Source organism: Mus pahari, chromosome 14 (assembly GCF_900095145.1).
Source record: "Mus pahari chromosome 14, PAHARI_EIJ_v1.1, whole genome shotgun sequence".
Classification (NCBI taxonomy): Eukaryota; Metazoa; Chordata; class Mammalia; order Rodentia; family Muridae; genus Mus; species Mus pahari.
In genome coordinates, this window is record NC_034603.1 from 70,395,083 (window position 1) to 70,411,220 (window position 16,138).

Consider the following 16,138-nt stretch of genomic DNA (forward strand, 5'->3'; position numbering starts at 1 on the left):
TGTGTCACCTCAAGCCTAAGGAAGTCCTCTCACCCTTGGCCTAAATCAGGCTGTATTCCCCCTGAAGACTGTTGTATTTGGACCAGGAGAGGAGAGCAGAGGGTGTGTGCTTCTAGGTTTAGAGAGAGAATCATCTGAGAAAGCAATGACTTCTGGAGTTGTGGCTCTCCAGCACACCTAGGTGTGCCTGTCAGTTTTCCCTTTCTAAGGTTTAGGATGGGTATATTGTAAGCGCTCCCGTGCTCACGTGTGTGTGCATGATGTGTTCATGTGGGTATACATATAATGGCCCACATGTGGATATCAGAGAAAGAACTTTGTGGGCTTAGATTTCTTTTTCCACCTCAATGTGGGTCCTGGGCTCAACTCAGGTTGCAAGGCTTCCAAGACAACTGCCTTTACTTGATCTGTCTTGACAGCCCACTTTATCTATCTATCTATCTATCTAACTATCTATCCATCTATCTATCTATCCACCCATCCTTCTTTCTTTTCTCTTCTCTTCCTTTCCCTTCTTTTCTTTTCTCTTTTCTTTTCTTTTCTTTTCTTTTCTTTTCTTTCCTTTCCTTTCCTTTTCTTCCTTGAGACTGGCTCTTGCTTTGTAACGCAGGAGAGCCTTAAACTCAGTCTTCCTGCCTAGAAGCTTCGATTGCCTAGAATCATTTTGAAACCACCCCTGGCTCCAGACGCCCCCTAACCCCCGTCCCCTACGACATAGTTTGTCTGTGTAGCCCTGGCTCTCCTGGAACTTGCTCTGTAGACCAGGCTGGCCTCCAACACAGAGACCTGCCTGCCTCTGCCTCCCAAGTGCTGGGATTAAATTGGGTCACCACTGCTAACACTAGGTGCTAAGGTGTTCAAGAAGACCCTGAAGTAAGGCACTCCCAGGAGCGCAGGCAGCACCCTGCTGTAGCTGGCATTCTGCCGTAGTTGAGAGGAAAAGAAATCTGGCTTTGATTTCCCTTTTCATGGTGGTTCTCAGTGCCGAGGTGGATTGCTTGGGGAGGGCACAGGGGAAGAGGTACAAGGTTCCTAACGTAGGTATGGCTGCACGTAGGTTCCCTGGTGTTCGGAGGCGCTCTGAATGGACGTGAGTGGGTGTGAATGTGTAAGAGACTGTGCTAGTGGTGTCTGGGATGAGTGAGAGAGCTGAGTCTTGACTCGGCAGCTGGCAGACCTGCATTCAGCTGTCTTTGCTTTGGCTGGAGACGGCTAGCTGGCTACTACAAGAAGGTCGTGGTGATCTGCCCATGAAAATAACACAGGAGGAGCACTGTTGGCAGGAGACGCAGACAGCAAGGAATCATAAGCTACAGCCAATGTGAGGTTTTATCCACTTACTAAATGCCAGAACTCACCCCGAGCACTTTATATGGATTCCCTTCTTTAACATTAACAACCGACTATCATGGATGTAAGGTTATATGTCTTCTTTATTGTGTTGTGCGTGTGTATTTTGCCTGCCTGTATGGCTGTGACCACGTATATTCCTGTGGCTTGTGGAGGCCAGGAGAGGTCGTCAGTCCCCTTGGAACTAGAGTTACAGATGTATGTGACCAGCTACTGTGTAGGTGCTGGAAAGTGAACTCAGGTCCTCTGGAAGAGCAGTCAATGCTCATAAATGCTGAACCATCTCTCTAGCCCTTAACATTATTAACTGTCTTTCTTTATTTTTGAGATAAATTCTTTCTATGTCGCACCAGCTGTCCTGGAATTTGATATGTAGACCAGGCTGGCCTTGAACTCAAAGAGATCCGCCAGCCTCTGCCTCCTAAGTGCTGGAATTAAAGGTGCGCACCACCATGCCTGGCTATTATATGTCTCTATAATAGAAACCTCTAGGCAGGTGCTGTTCTTTGCCCCACTTTACGACCGAGGAGTCCAGATTCCGACAGAGGTCTGTACTAGCGTGGAGATGCACAGATGAAGATTAGCCAGCCCACAGGGCTCTAGGGAGGCACTACAGAGGAGGTATCTTTTATTTTATCTTTCTGCACCTGTCTGTCTACTCATTCATCTTCCTTCCATCCATTCTGTAGAACCATCTTAACTGGCTAGGGATCCAATTTATTACCACGGGACATAACGATGAGCAAGAAAAGGCTTCCGACCTCATGTAGTTTACAGCGTATCCCTGGACTGCGGACGATTAAACAAGCAGCGGCTGTTAAGCCTGACAAGCCTGCTGCCTGGGACTGGGTGAGAACGTGAGCCATCCACACCGGATTCTTCTGGAGGCGGGAAAAGAAGGAAAACTTCCTGATCCAGGTGTTTTTTAAATTAAGCCCTGAAGAGAGGGGTCTTCGAGGTGCAGGGGACGGCTGTCAGAGGTGTTAAGAAGGGGAATAGAAAAGTTGGACAGCCCGGAGGGAAAAGCATGTTAAGAAGCCAGGCCTGGTGGCGCAGGCCTTTAATCCCAGCACTCGGGAGGCAGAGGCAGGCGGATTTCTGAGTTCGAGGCCAGCCTGGTCTACCAAGTGAGTTCCAGGACAGCCAGGGCTATACAGAGAAACCCTGTCTCGAAAAACCAAAAAAAAAAGAAAAGAAAAGCATGTTAAGGACTAAGCTCGTGGGACCCTACGGGCTGTCACAGAGTTCACGGTTTATCCCAAGGCAATTAAAAACTAGTACTGAAGGATGTGGAGTAAGAAATATGATCAGAACTTTTGAGTGGCGAATGATTACTCCGGTTACCATGGGGAGGGACGATTATAATGGAAGCGGTTGTGTGGTTCAGGTGAACCTGGATAGTGACCTAACCTGGGCAGGCAAAAGGTAAACTTGGTTAAGTTAGCAACTGACTGAAAGGCTAGGGAGGGGGACAGACGGAATCTTGACATGTTTATTGGAGAAATGAAGCATGGTGCATGCTGGGTACCAAGATGGACCAGGTGCTTCTGCGTATGGTCTCTTTATTGAATCCTTACTAGAAATCTAAGGAATAAGTGTTACCATCTCCACATGGAGGAGGAGGAAAACAGCAAGGGTTAGAGGGGTTAAGAACCATGCAGCCACTGAGAGAGTGGGGACTGGTACACTGGTCTTCTTGAGCCCAGATTGGGGCCCTTCATCTCTCCATCCCTCCCGGGCACATCCCTGAGAGGGAAGACAAAGAAGACTTTAGGATCAAGGGCCAGGTATATAAAAGGCAAATTTCTGTTTTTTGGCCCTGAAGCTCTGACTTGGGCTAAATAGGGAGATGGGCACCAGAGGTAGAGATTGGCTTAGAGGCCCAGCTTGGCTACTGGTGGATAAGGTGTGTTTGGGAAGTTTTGTGTGTGTGTGTGTGTGTGTGTGTGTGTGTGTGTGTGTTTGAGGGGGGTTGTTGTTTTGTTTTTGTTTTTTTGTTTTTTGTTTTTTTGTTTTTTGTTGTTTTTTGTTTTTTTGAGGCAAGGTCTTTCTATGTAGCCCTGGCTGTCCTGGAATTTGCTCTGTAGACCAGGCTGGCTTCAGATTCAGAGATCTGCCTGCCTCTCTGCCCCCTCCAAGGGCACGTACCACCTCACCCAGCTAGGGCTTCCATTTATTTCTCTGGGCTGAGCGATTGTCCAGGAAAGCTCTGGAAGGCTGTGTTGCTCACAGTAAGGATATCTCCCCAGTGGTATCTATTAAAATATTTCCATTCCCACCGTGGCATTTTAATTTAGACATTGCCAGAGTTGTCATGAAAGGCTCTTCATAATTTAAGACTCCTCCCCCTTGGAGAAGAATGACATTGGGCCAGAAAGCACAGGAGACTAGAATTTGAGTTGTGATTGGGGGGGGGGGGTGCATACGTCAGCAGGCTGATCCTGGCTGGCTCTCTATCCTGACCCATCTCAGAGGTTGAAAAGAAGACTTCCTCCAGATCCCATCTCCATCTCCCAAGGACGACAGAGGGATCCAGGAATAAAAAAAAAAACAAAGTTCCCAGGTTACTCACTGGCAGGTTTTCTGGCCCCTCTGTCATGAGAGGACCCTGGACTGGGGGGGGGGGATTCCTCAGAGACCTGCCCAGCCCTGCGTATGCTCACTCATGCTGAACAGTAGCTGTCTATCCCCATCCCAGATTCAACTCCAGGGAGGCAGCTCTAAAGAGGCCCTGGCTGAGGGTGGAGGAGAGCTGAGGGGAGGGGCCATCTCGCTCAGCCCCAGTCTGCATCTCCCAGCTGCATGTATAAGTGATGAGCCCTCTGCAGGCAAACAGGAACCAATATAATAGCGGGTGCGTGGGGTCAGCTGGAGAGACAGATATCGGGGATGCAGGAGTGACAGGCAGTGCAATTATGCTGAGCCTCCTGCAAAGGCGACAGCAAAGACCCGTCTGGCCAGTGTGATCTCCAGACTCCCCTTTAGGTTCTCCCTTCGCAGGCCTCCACTCTTCTGGCCTCACCAGAAAAGAGAGAGAAGGCAGGATAGAGAAGAAACTGGAACTCCAGAGCAACTCAAGACGGGCCTCAGAGGTTTCTGGGTCTAAGGATGGAAAGCTCAGGCTTTCTTGTCCCCACTTGTCCCCAGGAAGGATGACCTGGGGAGGTTTTCTCCTCCGAAGAACCGAAGCATAGGATTCCGTGTTTGGAGGGGAGAATCTTCTAGGGATTGAGCACAGGGTTCCTTGCCTGCTAGGCAAGCGCTCGACCACTGAGTTCCATTCCTGCTCTTATACCCTCAGTCCACTTTTTAATTTTTATCTTGGGACAGGATCTTGCTAAATTGCCCAGGCTACCCTTGAACTTACCTTTGCGGCTGGGAGCATAAGCCTGTGTGTTATCAAGTCCAACTTGAAAGCACCTCTCTTTTAAGGAAAACCCTCCCCGCTCGTTAAGAGGTACAGACCTTGGGATCTAAAGGTCTTAGAGAGCTTTCCATTCACAGACAGGGAAACTGAGTCCCAGGGAGGGGAGGTTGGTTTGTCCAAGGTTACAGGGTCAGTCTGAGGAAGAGCAATGGAAAGTCCCTGACACATTATCAGAGATCTCACCAGTAAGAGGCGCGAGAAGAGAAGCAGCAGATAGGACCCCTGTGGGCGGTCCACGCAGACCCTCTGAGGGTGGCTGTGGAGGATGAGCTGCAGGGTGGCAGCCGGGTGGGAGGCCTGGACCTATGGCTGTCGTAGTATCTCTGGAGAGCCCAAGTCAGACAAAGTTGGAGGATGCATGGCCTTCCTTCCCTTGCTGTGTTCAGAATGAGTCTCATCTCTCTATGAAGAGGGGTATATGGGCTGGAGAGATGGCTCAGTGGTTAAGAGCACTGACTGCTCTTCCAGAGGTCCTGAGTTCAAATCCCAACAACCACATGGTGACTCACAACCATCTGTCATGGGATCTGATGCCCTCTTCTGGTGTGTCTGAAGACAGCTACAGTGTACTCGTCATATACATAAAATAAAGTTAAAAAAAAAAAGGAGAGTATATGAGGACGACAAAAATAAATAGTCTCAGATGGTAAAGCCAGTAGACAGGTGGAGCTGAGCAACGGGTACATAGTACATGTCCATTAAATGTACCCCTAAACAGGGATGCCTTCATGGATGTGAATGAGATCTGTGCAGTCTTGTAAGCCTGGCATTCAGAATAGACTTAACTTGAATTTCATTTAACGCTCTGTTCTTGCCCCCTGAAATCCCTACCCGTTTTTGAACCAATGCGATGTTCTCATTTCCCACTAGGCTCTGCAAAGAGCCTGGCTGGTCCTTCTCCTAAGGTAGAAATATAGTTTCATCTTGGAGAGACTTCACTGTCCCCTCCCTGCCCCAACACCACCCCCAATATGCCGAAGTGGAGGGGGACACAGATCTAAGAAAACCTGGTGTTTAGTGAGCTTCCTGGAGTCTCCACCTACCATGGCTGACCATGTACATATTGGGAGAACTTGAGACAATGGTCTGTCAGCTTCAAGCTCATTGCATTGTGATTGCCTGTGTTCCACTCCTAGCCCAAGGCTAGGGGCAGACATGAAATGGGGCCACTGGACTTCAGACTCCTGGTCCCAGCTGGACTTTTCTGTCCTTTGGGGAAATGAGATATAACCCCTCTGCTTTCTCCTCCCTTGGCCTCCTGCTGGGATAGAAGGGGCTGCTGTGTGCGTGTGTATGGTGGGGTGCTGTGAGATTAATTAGCAGCCGTGCCAGGCAGCAGGCGGTGGGGTACGGAGTAGGCTGGCTTCCCCTGCTATAGATCCATGCTCTCTGGGAGAGGCACTAGCCGGCTGCTTTGGGCTCTGGCTCAGCTATTTTAGGAATATTCTTAACCCTTCCAGAACTGCTGCCATTGCCAGATCTCTCTCCCAGAACACAGGTCGGCTCCAGATTGCCCCTCCTTTCTGCCTCCGCCCTGCACCCCGCCTAGCCTCTGCTCTTCCTCCCTACAAGCTGAGAAGGGTCAAGGTTGACTTTTGCCAAAGAAAACTCCTGGCTCCTGATCCCACTCTCTGTGCTTTACCTATCTGAAGTTCTGGACTACAGAGAGTGATCTCTTTGAGAATTTTCTCAGCTCTTCTCGTCTTATTAGCTGGGAACCAAATTCCCATCCTGTTGGAGAAGGGAATGATCTTAGCCACTGAGGCCCCCCCCCCTTTTTTTTTTTTTTTTTTGGTTTTTCAAGACAGGGTTTCTCTGTATAGCCCTGGCTGTCCCAGAACTCACTTTGTAGACCAGGCTGGCCTCGAACTCAGAAATCCTCCTGCCTCTGCCTCCCAAGTGCTGGGATTAAAGGCATGCACCACCATGCCCAGCTAAGCCCCCTTCTAATCTTAAAAATTGTAAGACCTGGATGCCAGACAGTAGGATGGAAAGCCCCCAGGCCCTCTGTGCCCTCTGGCAGGGCACAGTCCCTGTCTGCTTGTAGAGTTCCAGTTGGGCGATTCATACAAGCAGACAGGAACCCTCAGAGTCACCGTGTCCCCCCTTGCTCACTTTTAATTTTTTTTCCTTTCACTACAGGGCCTTGAAAACACATAAGCAGTATAGACATTATCTGGGAAAGGTCAAAGGGAGTCCTACTGGGGGCCAGGGGGCTCACCAGTCAGGAGTATGAAATCATAGATGGTCTGGATAGTCTGTATTGGATCCATACTGGATTTGTTTGAACCGGATGGCCTGGACCATTTGAGGCTTGAGCTATCAGATCTTGAGCACATGCCTTCTGCCACTAAGGGCTGGAGTCTGCCAATAAGTGCTTCTGGGAACATGGGGGATGCAAGCTGGGTGTGGTGACCACACCTTTGTTCCCAGCACTTAGGAGGCAGAGGCAGGCAGGTTGCTGGGAGTTGGAGACCAGCCCAGTCTACATAGCAAATTCTAGGTCAGGCAGAAAAAAAAAAAGAATTCGGATGCCAGACATGGTAACAGGTCTATAATTGATGCACTGGGGAGGCGGAGGACAGAGGGTGGTAAGTTAGAGACCAACCTCAGCTACATAGCATATTCAAAGCAGCCAGACAGCTCCTATGATGCCCCAGGGCCTGGCACTGTGCTAGCCAGGCACAGACGTAGAGAATTAGTTTTCAGTCTCTGGGAAAAGGTACTGCCCTCCTCCAGTTCCCCGCGATGCCTGAGCACCCACTGAGGCGTAGGCAGGCTTGGGTATGTAGGTCCTCCTTCTTCAGGAATTCCCTCACTTCCAGCCCAGCAAGAGAAGTGATAGAGCTGTTTGGGGCAAGAGGTAAGACCAGCTGAAAATGCTTTAGCCTACAGAGAAGAACTCTGAGGTGCATGCCAACTGGCCTCCTCCGGTCCAGAACACTCCCAAACAGAATCCTCCAAGGAAGCCAGGCTTGGTGGCACACGCCTTTAATCCCAGCACTCAGGAGGCAGAGGCAGGCAGATTTCTGAGTTCGAGGCCAGCCTGGTCTACAAAGTGAGTTCCAGGACAGCCAGGGCTACACAAACCCTGTCTCAAAAAACCAAAAAAAAAAAAAAAAAAAAAAAAAAGAATCCTTCAAGGACTTCCGGGGTAAATCCTAGCTGGAAGACATAGGTAGATGCAGGAGGTTGGCTATAAAGGAGAGAACCCCTCTATTTGATAGGAATTCGGTAGGCGTCCTGATTCAGAGCTGTGGCTGATATTTCTAGATCTACGGAGCTACTCGGACTAAGCTTTGCAAAGTTAGGAGCTGAACTCAGGAGTCCTGAACACCTGTCTCTCCGCAGCAGTCGTGCCTGCGTACCCTCCCTCCCGTGGCCCTCTCTTGCCAGATTCCTCCCGTCAGCCTCTAGCCTGGGAGGCCCAGCTGGCGCAGGATGTCTTGCTCCTCTGCAGCTGAGATTTGTAAATATTTATAGGAACACAAACAGATCAGTGGCTGACAGGCCAGGGGAGCAGCAGAGGCTCTGCCTTCAGCCCAGCAGCTTCCTTACTCTGGCCTGATTTGAGAGAGTCTGGGATGACAAGGCGGGTGGTGTGGGGCTGGCTGCTCCTACATCCAGAGATGCCAGCGGGAAGGGTGCATTTTCCCATCTGTCCCGAGCTAGGTCTCCACACTCACAGTCATCCCCAACCTCTCTCCTCACCCAGCCCACCCAAGGGATCACTGGGCCAAGGCCACACTCATGCCCAACTCGCACATAAGGACTTTCACTTGTACACTTGTGTGTGCTTGCGCACTGTAACTCCCACATCTGCACGGCTTGTGTCTTTGCAAACACACAACACACACCAGCTCAAAATCACTGATGGGGTGAGGGGACGTGTGTGTGTGTGTGTGTGCACATGTGTGTGTGTGACCTACAAGTGTGTGGTGTGTAGTTAATGAGTAAGAAGAAAAGGAGGACATGGAGAGAGGCCTGGACCAAGGGCCACTCTGAGGTGAGGTCTGTCTCGGATGGAAGGAAGAAACAAAAAGCAAGGCAAAGAAATGGAGACTGCCAAGGGCTGAAGCAGGGGGTGCGGGGAACTAGGGACCGAGCCCCACCCCCTCCTCACATGAGAATCTGTCACATTGCTGCTCCAGTGGCCTGAAAGACCAGCACGGCCCCCAGCTGGAGCCTCTCCCCTCTGGATCTTGTCAATGTGGCTTTGCTTTGCTGCTTGGGCAGCCGGGAGTGGTGACAGGCAGGGAGACAGCGCCCAGGGCATCTGGCTGTGCCACTCCAGCCTGACTGCCAGCTCACCCATCAGTGCCCATCTCATCACCGAGAGGGACCCAGATGAGACTGGGGATCAGCACTGTCCTTACCTTGAAGGGACGTGTCAGGAAGAAAGCAAGAGGGTCCCACTCCCCAAAAGATGGGCGGTGTTAATCAGACCTTGCCTGGGGATCTGGACTCCCATATGGGGTTTGGGGAGTTTGGAGAATCTATCTGTTCCCAAGACTTCAGGACCCATGAGACATGCAGAGGAAAGGGAGCGGGACTGTAATGGGGGTGGGGGGGGAAGGAAGCCACCGAGAGGAGGCGCCTGATGTGGTTTTGGCATAAACTTTTTATTTCATTTGTTTTATACCGCGCAAGAATGATGTTCCCATACCCCATGCCCCTGGGTGCTGTGTTAAATAATCATCCTCTCGCCTCGGGTCTGTCTGAGGGTATTAGTTCTGGGGCATCAATCAGTCAGTTTGTGCTCTGCAATCTGAGGAGAACCATTTCTATAAAATCAGAAAGGAGAAGGAAAAAAAAAAAAAGTGGGGGAGAAGACGACGCAGGGAAAATGGCGGCCACTGCTGTTTTCCGGCTCTCTGGTGGTCAGTGAGGCTCTTCCCAGGTCCTGACGCCCTGATTGATTCATGTTTTCGCAGGCTCATTCATGGATTTACGTAGTCATCATTACTCATCATAGTACCAGGCCCTGTGCTGTGTCTCAGCAGCCCATGACAAAGCCCAGCAAGGTTCTTGCTTGCTTGGTGTTAAAAATAAAATATGAGCAAACCACAGAGCAGTGCAACTCCCCTAGGGTCTAGGGGCAATGTCATAAGGCAGAGCTCGGAGACCTGGACATCTTGTTCTTCTAGCTGAAGGCCTGAAAATGATCCAAAAGCCAGGTGGACTGTTGACTGTCTGTAATATAGACACTGGAAAGGAAGAGACAGAAAGATAAAGAGTTCAAGGCCAGCCTGGGCTATATAACAAGATCCTGGTTTTTGGTTTGGTTTGGTTTTTGTTGTTGTTGCTTGTTTGCTTTTGCTTTTGTTTGTTTTTAAATTTTATTTATTTATTATTCATATGAGTACCCTGATGCTGTCTTCAGACACACCAGAAGAGGGCGTCAGACCCCATGACAGATGGTTGTGAACTACCATGTGGTTGCTGGGAATTGAACTCAGGACCTCTGGAAGAGCAGTCAGTGCTCTTAACCGCTGAGCCATCTCTCCAGTCTCCCTTTTGTTTGTCTTTTTCAAGGATTGAGACTAGTAAGATGACTCAGTGGGTAAAGGTGCCTGCCGCCAACTCTGGTGACCTGAGTTTGGTCTTGGGATCCTCGTGGTGGGAGGAGAGAACCAACCTGCAACTCTCACAAGTTGTCCTCTGACTTCCACATGTGCTGTCACATACCTGCAAGTGTGTGTGCATGTGCACGTGCACACACACACAATGAATGTAAAGAAAATTTTAACGTTAAAAAGAGCAGAAGAGCTGTGTACGCTGATACAGTAATAAATGTCTGGACACCCAGCATTTGGGAGATGGAAGCGGTTGAATTTGGTGTTCAAGGTCATCCTTAACTATATATCATGCTTAAATGTGCCTGGGCTTTAAAAGACCATACGGAGGGGCTGGTGAGATCGCTCAGTGGGTAAGGGCACCCCACTGCTTTTCCAAAGGTCCGGAGTTCAAATCCCAGCAACTACATGGTGGCTTGTAACCATCTGTAACAAGATCTGACGCCCTCTTCTGGAGTGTCTGAAGACAGCTACAGTGTACTTACACATAATAAATAAATAAATCTTTAAAAAAAAAAAAAAAAAAAAAAGAGGGCTGGTGAGATGGCTCAGTGGGTAAGAGCACCCGATTGCTCTTCCAAAGGTCCGGAGTTCAAATCCCAGCAACCACATGGTGGCTCANAACCATCNGTAACAAGATCTGACGCCCTCTTCTGGAGTGTCTGAAGACAGCTACAGTGTACTTACACATAATAAATAAATAAATCTTTAAAAAAAAAAAAAAAAAAAAGACCATATGGAGACTCAAAACACACATGCAAAATAAATAAATAAGCCACAAAATAAAGTGGTCCGGAAGCCTTTATCATCTCAGGATCAACACCTCTCTACTATACCTCTGCAGTTGGATCCCCTGAGCAAGACACCTGGGAAAGGTAGCGAGAGTGTGCTGCGAGGGCCAAAGAGTTAGCTCAGCGATCGAGAGCACTGGCTGCTCTTCTAGAGGACCCAGGTTTGATTCCCAGCATCCACGCGGCAGCTCACAACCATCTGCAACTCCAATTCCAGGGGATCCAACGCCCGCTCCTGGCTTCTTCGGGCAGCAGGTGTGCAAGTGGCACAGAGACACATATACACGCAGGCAAAACACCCACGCACATAAAGTAAGATAATAATAATAATAATAATAATAATAATGATAAAAGGGTGTGGTATGCATCTCACCTTGGATCCTCAGTGGTCAGGTAGGCAAACCTTCCTGTCTCCGAGTTGCTGCTTCTTTCTCTTTGGAATTTAGAAACTAGAATCCATTACCTGTTGTCATAGTATAAAGCACCAGAGTTCGTGCCTGGCACACAGTAGGGCCTCACCTAATACTTGCATCTTTGCTAGTTGTGTATATTTGCTGTAAATTCAATAGCCAGCAATTATGTGCCAAAGCTTGGGAAGCCAGGGCCGCAGAAAGATCCGGGATTCCGCTACACCAGGGACTCGCGTTTCATGTTGTTCTGAGTCTGACTGTTTTAAGTGGGGGGTGAGGGGCTCTCGTTGTTTGGGAGGGTGTCAGGAGGTCTGACTTTGCTCCTGCATCCCCCAGACACTGCATACATCACTGTTAGATTGTAAGTGTGACTTTTGTGGGAAGGTGATGATGGTGGCAATGCTGGTGACGCTGGTAGTGGCCATGATGGTATTGGTGAGGGTAGTCTTGGAAGTGTCGCTGCTGCTGCTGCTGCTGCTGCTGCTGGAGGAGATGGTGGAGGAGATTACAGTAGCGAAAATTCATTTCAGAACGCTATACTCTGATAGATTTGAGAGCTAGAAGAAAGCTCAGTTTCAGCTAAGCCCCGAGGGCCTACTGTGTGCCGGGCCCTGTGGTGTTTGCTTCGTTTTCACAGTGTGGCCCTTGGGAGTACTCTCTCCTTCTGCAGATGAGCGCTGAGTGCTGCAATCCCAACAGTCAGAGGGGAGGATCATGGGTTCTGGGCAAGCCTGGGCTACACGGTGAGACTCTGAATAAACAGAACGTTGGGCCTGGAGTCGGGTGACCTGCTAGAGGCATGGGAAGGTATGGAAACCCTTTGACCTCTAACCCATGTTCTTGATTTTGTTGTTTGTTTGTTTGTTTGTTTGTTTGTTTTAATTGGCCATGCTGGGTCTTGCAGATGCTTAGCAGGCACTCTGCCACCAAGCCACATCCCTAGCTCCCTCTTCCCTTCTGGTGCCATCGGAAAGCCACCCACCTGATGGCCAACAGGACAGGAAATGGCCGTCAGGGTGCTTTCATTTTTGCCTGCACTTCTCCCTCTCAGCAGCCTTCCTGACCGCAGAAGTTGGGGTCTGACCAAGAAGCAGGGACCGGCCCACGGACCCTCACGGTTCTGCCAGCTCAGACCTCCTCAGCTCCTGGGCAGGCTCTGCATCTGTTGTTCTCCTGACCCTGTAGACTGTCAAACCCAATCTCCCCTCTAGCCCCAGAGTGAGACTGACAGACAGCCCAGTTGCTGCCTGACCCATTAAATTGATAGCTCCCTTCCCCGATCTGACTGCAGGCTTCCCTTGGCCTAAACTCCAGGGTATAGTGGCTTTGTGAGGCAGAGGTAGAAAGACAAGGGCTGGTACCCTGCTTCCCTTGTCTCTGAGGATCTAGTGGTCTTGTTCTCCTGGTTCTTTTCTTGTCTTGGACTTTAGCGTTCTATTAACAAACAAACAGACAGACCTCAACCCACCTGCAAGAGAATTGTGCTGCATATAATTCCCACCACCTCCAGGAAGCCTTCAGGATTCATCCCATCGTCCCAGCCATCTGGTCTACCTGCATCATTCCATTCCATGTCCGGGATAAGTGAGGATGAGCCACTGTGATGTTAGTGGCGATGGTGATGCTGGTAACTGTGATACTGACAGTGATGAAGAATGTGAAGGTAATGTAGTAGCTCTCAAGTGGTCTTCATAGAGTAAGGAGAGAAATTAGAGATTGGCTGGTCATTTTTGTTTTGTTTTGTTTTGGTTTGGTTTGGTTTGGTTTTGGTTTTTCAAGACAGGGTTTCTCTGTGTAGCTCTGGCTGTCCTGGAATGCACTTTGCAGACCTCAAACTCAGAAATCTGCCTGCCTCTGCCTCCCGAGTGCTGGGATTAAAGGCGTGTGCCACCACGCCCAGCTGGCTGGTCATTATTGTCACCCACATCTTCAACCTGGGCTGTCATGGAACTCTCTCCATAGCCAAGAATGATCTTGAATTTACAATTCCCCTCTTTGTGCATCCTGAGTGCTGGGTTACAGGTGGGGCCCATCACACTTGCCTTTAGATGTTTCTGGGATTACCCTGGATTTGGTGTGGGCTAGGCAAGCACCACCCCAACTGAGCACATGCCCTGCCCCCACCCAGTTCTTAATAGTAGCTGAGATTTTTTTGAGTGTTATGTAATAAGCAAGTAACATGCCCAATACTTTATATATAGTAATTCATTTAATCTTCTCAATGACCCTATGAAGGAGATATTAGTATTTTACAGATATGTTACTGAGACATGGAGAGGTTAAGTATCTTATTCAAGGTCATGCAACTAGGGCTGGAGAGATGGCTCAGCGGTTAAGAGCACTGCCTGCTCTTCTGAAGGTCCTGAGTTCAAATCCCAGCAACCACATGGTGATTCACAACCATCCATGACAAGATCTGACTCCCTCTTCTGGGGTGTCTGAAGATAGCTACAGTGTACTTACATATAATAAATATGAATAAACCTTTAGGAAAAAAAAAAAAAAAAGGTCATACAACTAGCCCCAGCCCACATGCTGGTCTCTAGTTCTGTCTACCACCTCTGTTTTCCCTGTAGAGTATCCGGTAAGCCACGGAGCTGCCTGGAGACTTGAGAGGCCCCCACTGTCTTGGGAATTTCCAGGCCAGAGCAGTGTTATTTTTTCTCCCTAGGCACCAAGCCTCTAACTCTCAGCACTGAGAGGGAGGTGGAATAGTGGATCTGGGGGGTAGGGGGGGGACTGGGTTACACAGTAGAGGCAAGGCTGGCCTTTGGGAGCCAGCTCACCTCTGAGCTCCAGCCTGGGGCTCCCGCCCTTGGGAGCTCCATCTTGCTGCCTCCCTCCCTCCCAGGATCTCATTATATCCCTAAGAGAAACTGACAGCCCCAATATCTTACTTTGCAAATATAGTTTATTCCTTCAATAAAGCCGCCTGCGCAGGGGAATGTTTAAGCCCGGGTCTCCCCGGAGAGCCTCATTTGAATTTCTAAAGTCTTTAGTCGGTTCCTCCAATGGGGCAGCTGGGTAATGAAAACGCAGCAGCCGCTTAGAGGGGATTCATTTCCTGTCTGGGTCTCTGCTGCTGAAGGAGTTACACTCACCGGAGTTAGACTGACCGACCGGAGGGAGAACCGTTGTCTACTTGGAGGTCGCGGCCGGGCCCGGGCCTGAGCACCCAGCCCACTGGGTGGAGGCCCTGGATCACGCCCACGCGGATGGGTCTCTGTATTCTGCTGGGGTTAAGGGGAAGTGGGGTGCAGTCTCCAACTCTCCTAGCCCAGGTTTTTCCTAAAAGGCTCAGCTCAGGGACCCTCAGCCCTTCAGTCCCTTCATTGGGTCTCTCTGTTGGAGGGTCCCTCCATGGAGACTTCCCATTGACGCCTCCACAGGGTTCCTATCTAGGGACCCCTTAGACAATGTTTCTCAGGATGCTGCCCCAGCAAAGGCTAAGCCCACCAAATCCCTGGAGATGAGGTGTCCTCTCTGGCAGGGCCCCCTCACTCTAGAGCAGCCCCTATCCCAGGCCCCCTGGGAGTCTCTAATTAAAGGGCCGGCACGCCCCTCTGGGACTCATTAGGCCCGCTGTGCAGAGAACATTTAATCATTGCTCAGAGCATCGATTGGAAAATCAATTTCTTTGTCTCTTCGCACGAGGCGCGCTGGAGAAGTGGGGGGAGTGCTGACCTCCTTCTGCTGCCGTGTAAAGCGCTGCACATTTAATCAGGGAACAGAAATCAATTAGCCACTTACGAGGTTGGCTTTAGTTACCGAGTCGGCAAGGCCCGCGCCACAGCTCAGCCGCTGACAGTAGCGAATCTCCTCGTTGGCCTTGCTGCATGGCTCTGTCTCCCTGTATCTCTCTGGCTTCCTTCTTTCCCAGAGTATTCTGGGTTCGCATCATCTTGGCAGATCCTCACAGAACTCTAAACAAGCCCCGAGAAGCCTCCCCAGTGCCCAGTCTCCTCGGTCACCTTCTTGTTCTGAGCTCTAGCCGGTTCAAGAAGTCACAGGCGATTGGCATCTTAGTTTTGATCTGCCGGATTCCATGATGTCAGGGAAGTACTTGTCTTGTCAGTGTGTCAGCTACCTCGGACCCACTTTACCCAGACCACGAGAATAACGGCCTGCTTTTCCAGAGCACACTGGAAATCCAGTGAGGTCATCTTTGGGAAGTGCCTGCTAAGTAGTTGGAGCTCCATCCAAGAACTTTGAACTCACAACAGGGGGGGTCAGTGTTTGTCCCCACAAATAAGGAAGGGTGTAAGCTGCAACCTTCCAACCACAGCTCTTACTTCTTCCAAGTCACGGACAGGGAGGTGAAGCCCCCCTTTCATTCTCTCCATTTCTCCACTCTCTTCTGGGGGTCACCTCGGAACCGATTCTGCTTCTGGCTGCTCCCTCACCTTCGAGTATGCCCCCCAACCCCCAGTTCCAGAGGTACAAGCCATTCCAGCGATACCTCACGTACTCGAGTTACGCACACCCAATTACACAGTTGTACACAGACTGCACGCCCCATTACACATAGTTTCACAGAGTTGTTCCTACATTAAAATCCCAGGCATCCGATGCCCACATGAAACT

At 50.0% G+C, this 16,138-nt stretch overlaps 1 long non-coding RNA gene across 1 annotated transcript; it reads right to left on the bottom strand.

Annotated features, from left to right (window-relative positions):
• Positions 1-9,380: 9,380 nt before the first annotated feature.
• LOC110331117 lies at positions 9,381-15,432 on the bottom strand. The gene is made up of 3 exons (XR_002380997.1): positions 15,305-15,432; positions 13,023-13,241; positions 9,381-9,984 (listed from the first exon to the last, which is right to left on the bottom strand). It is a non-coding gene; the product is annotated as an uncharacterized LOC110331117 (long non-coding RNA).
• Between the last annotated feature and the right edge of the window lie 706 nt (positions 15,433-16,138).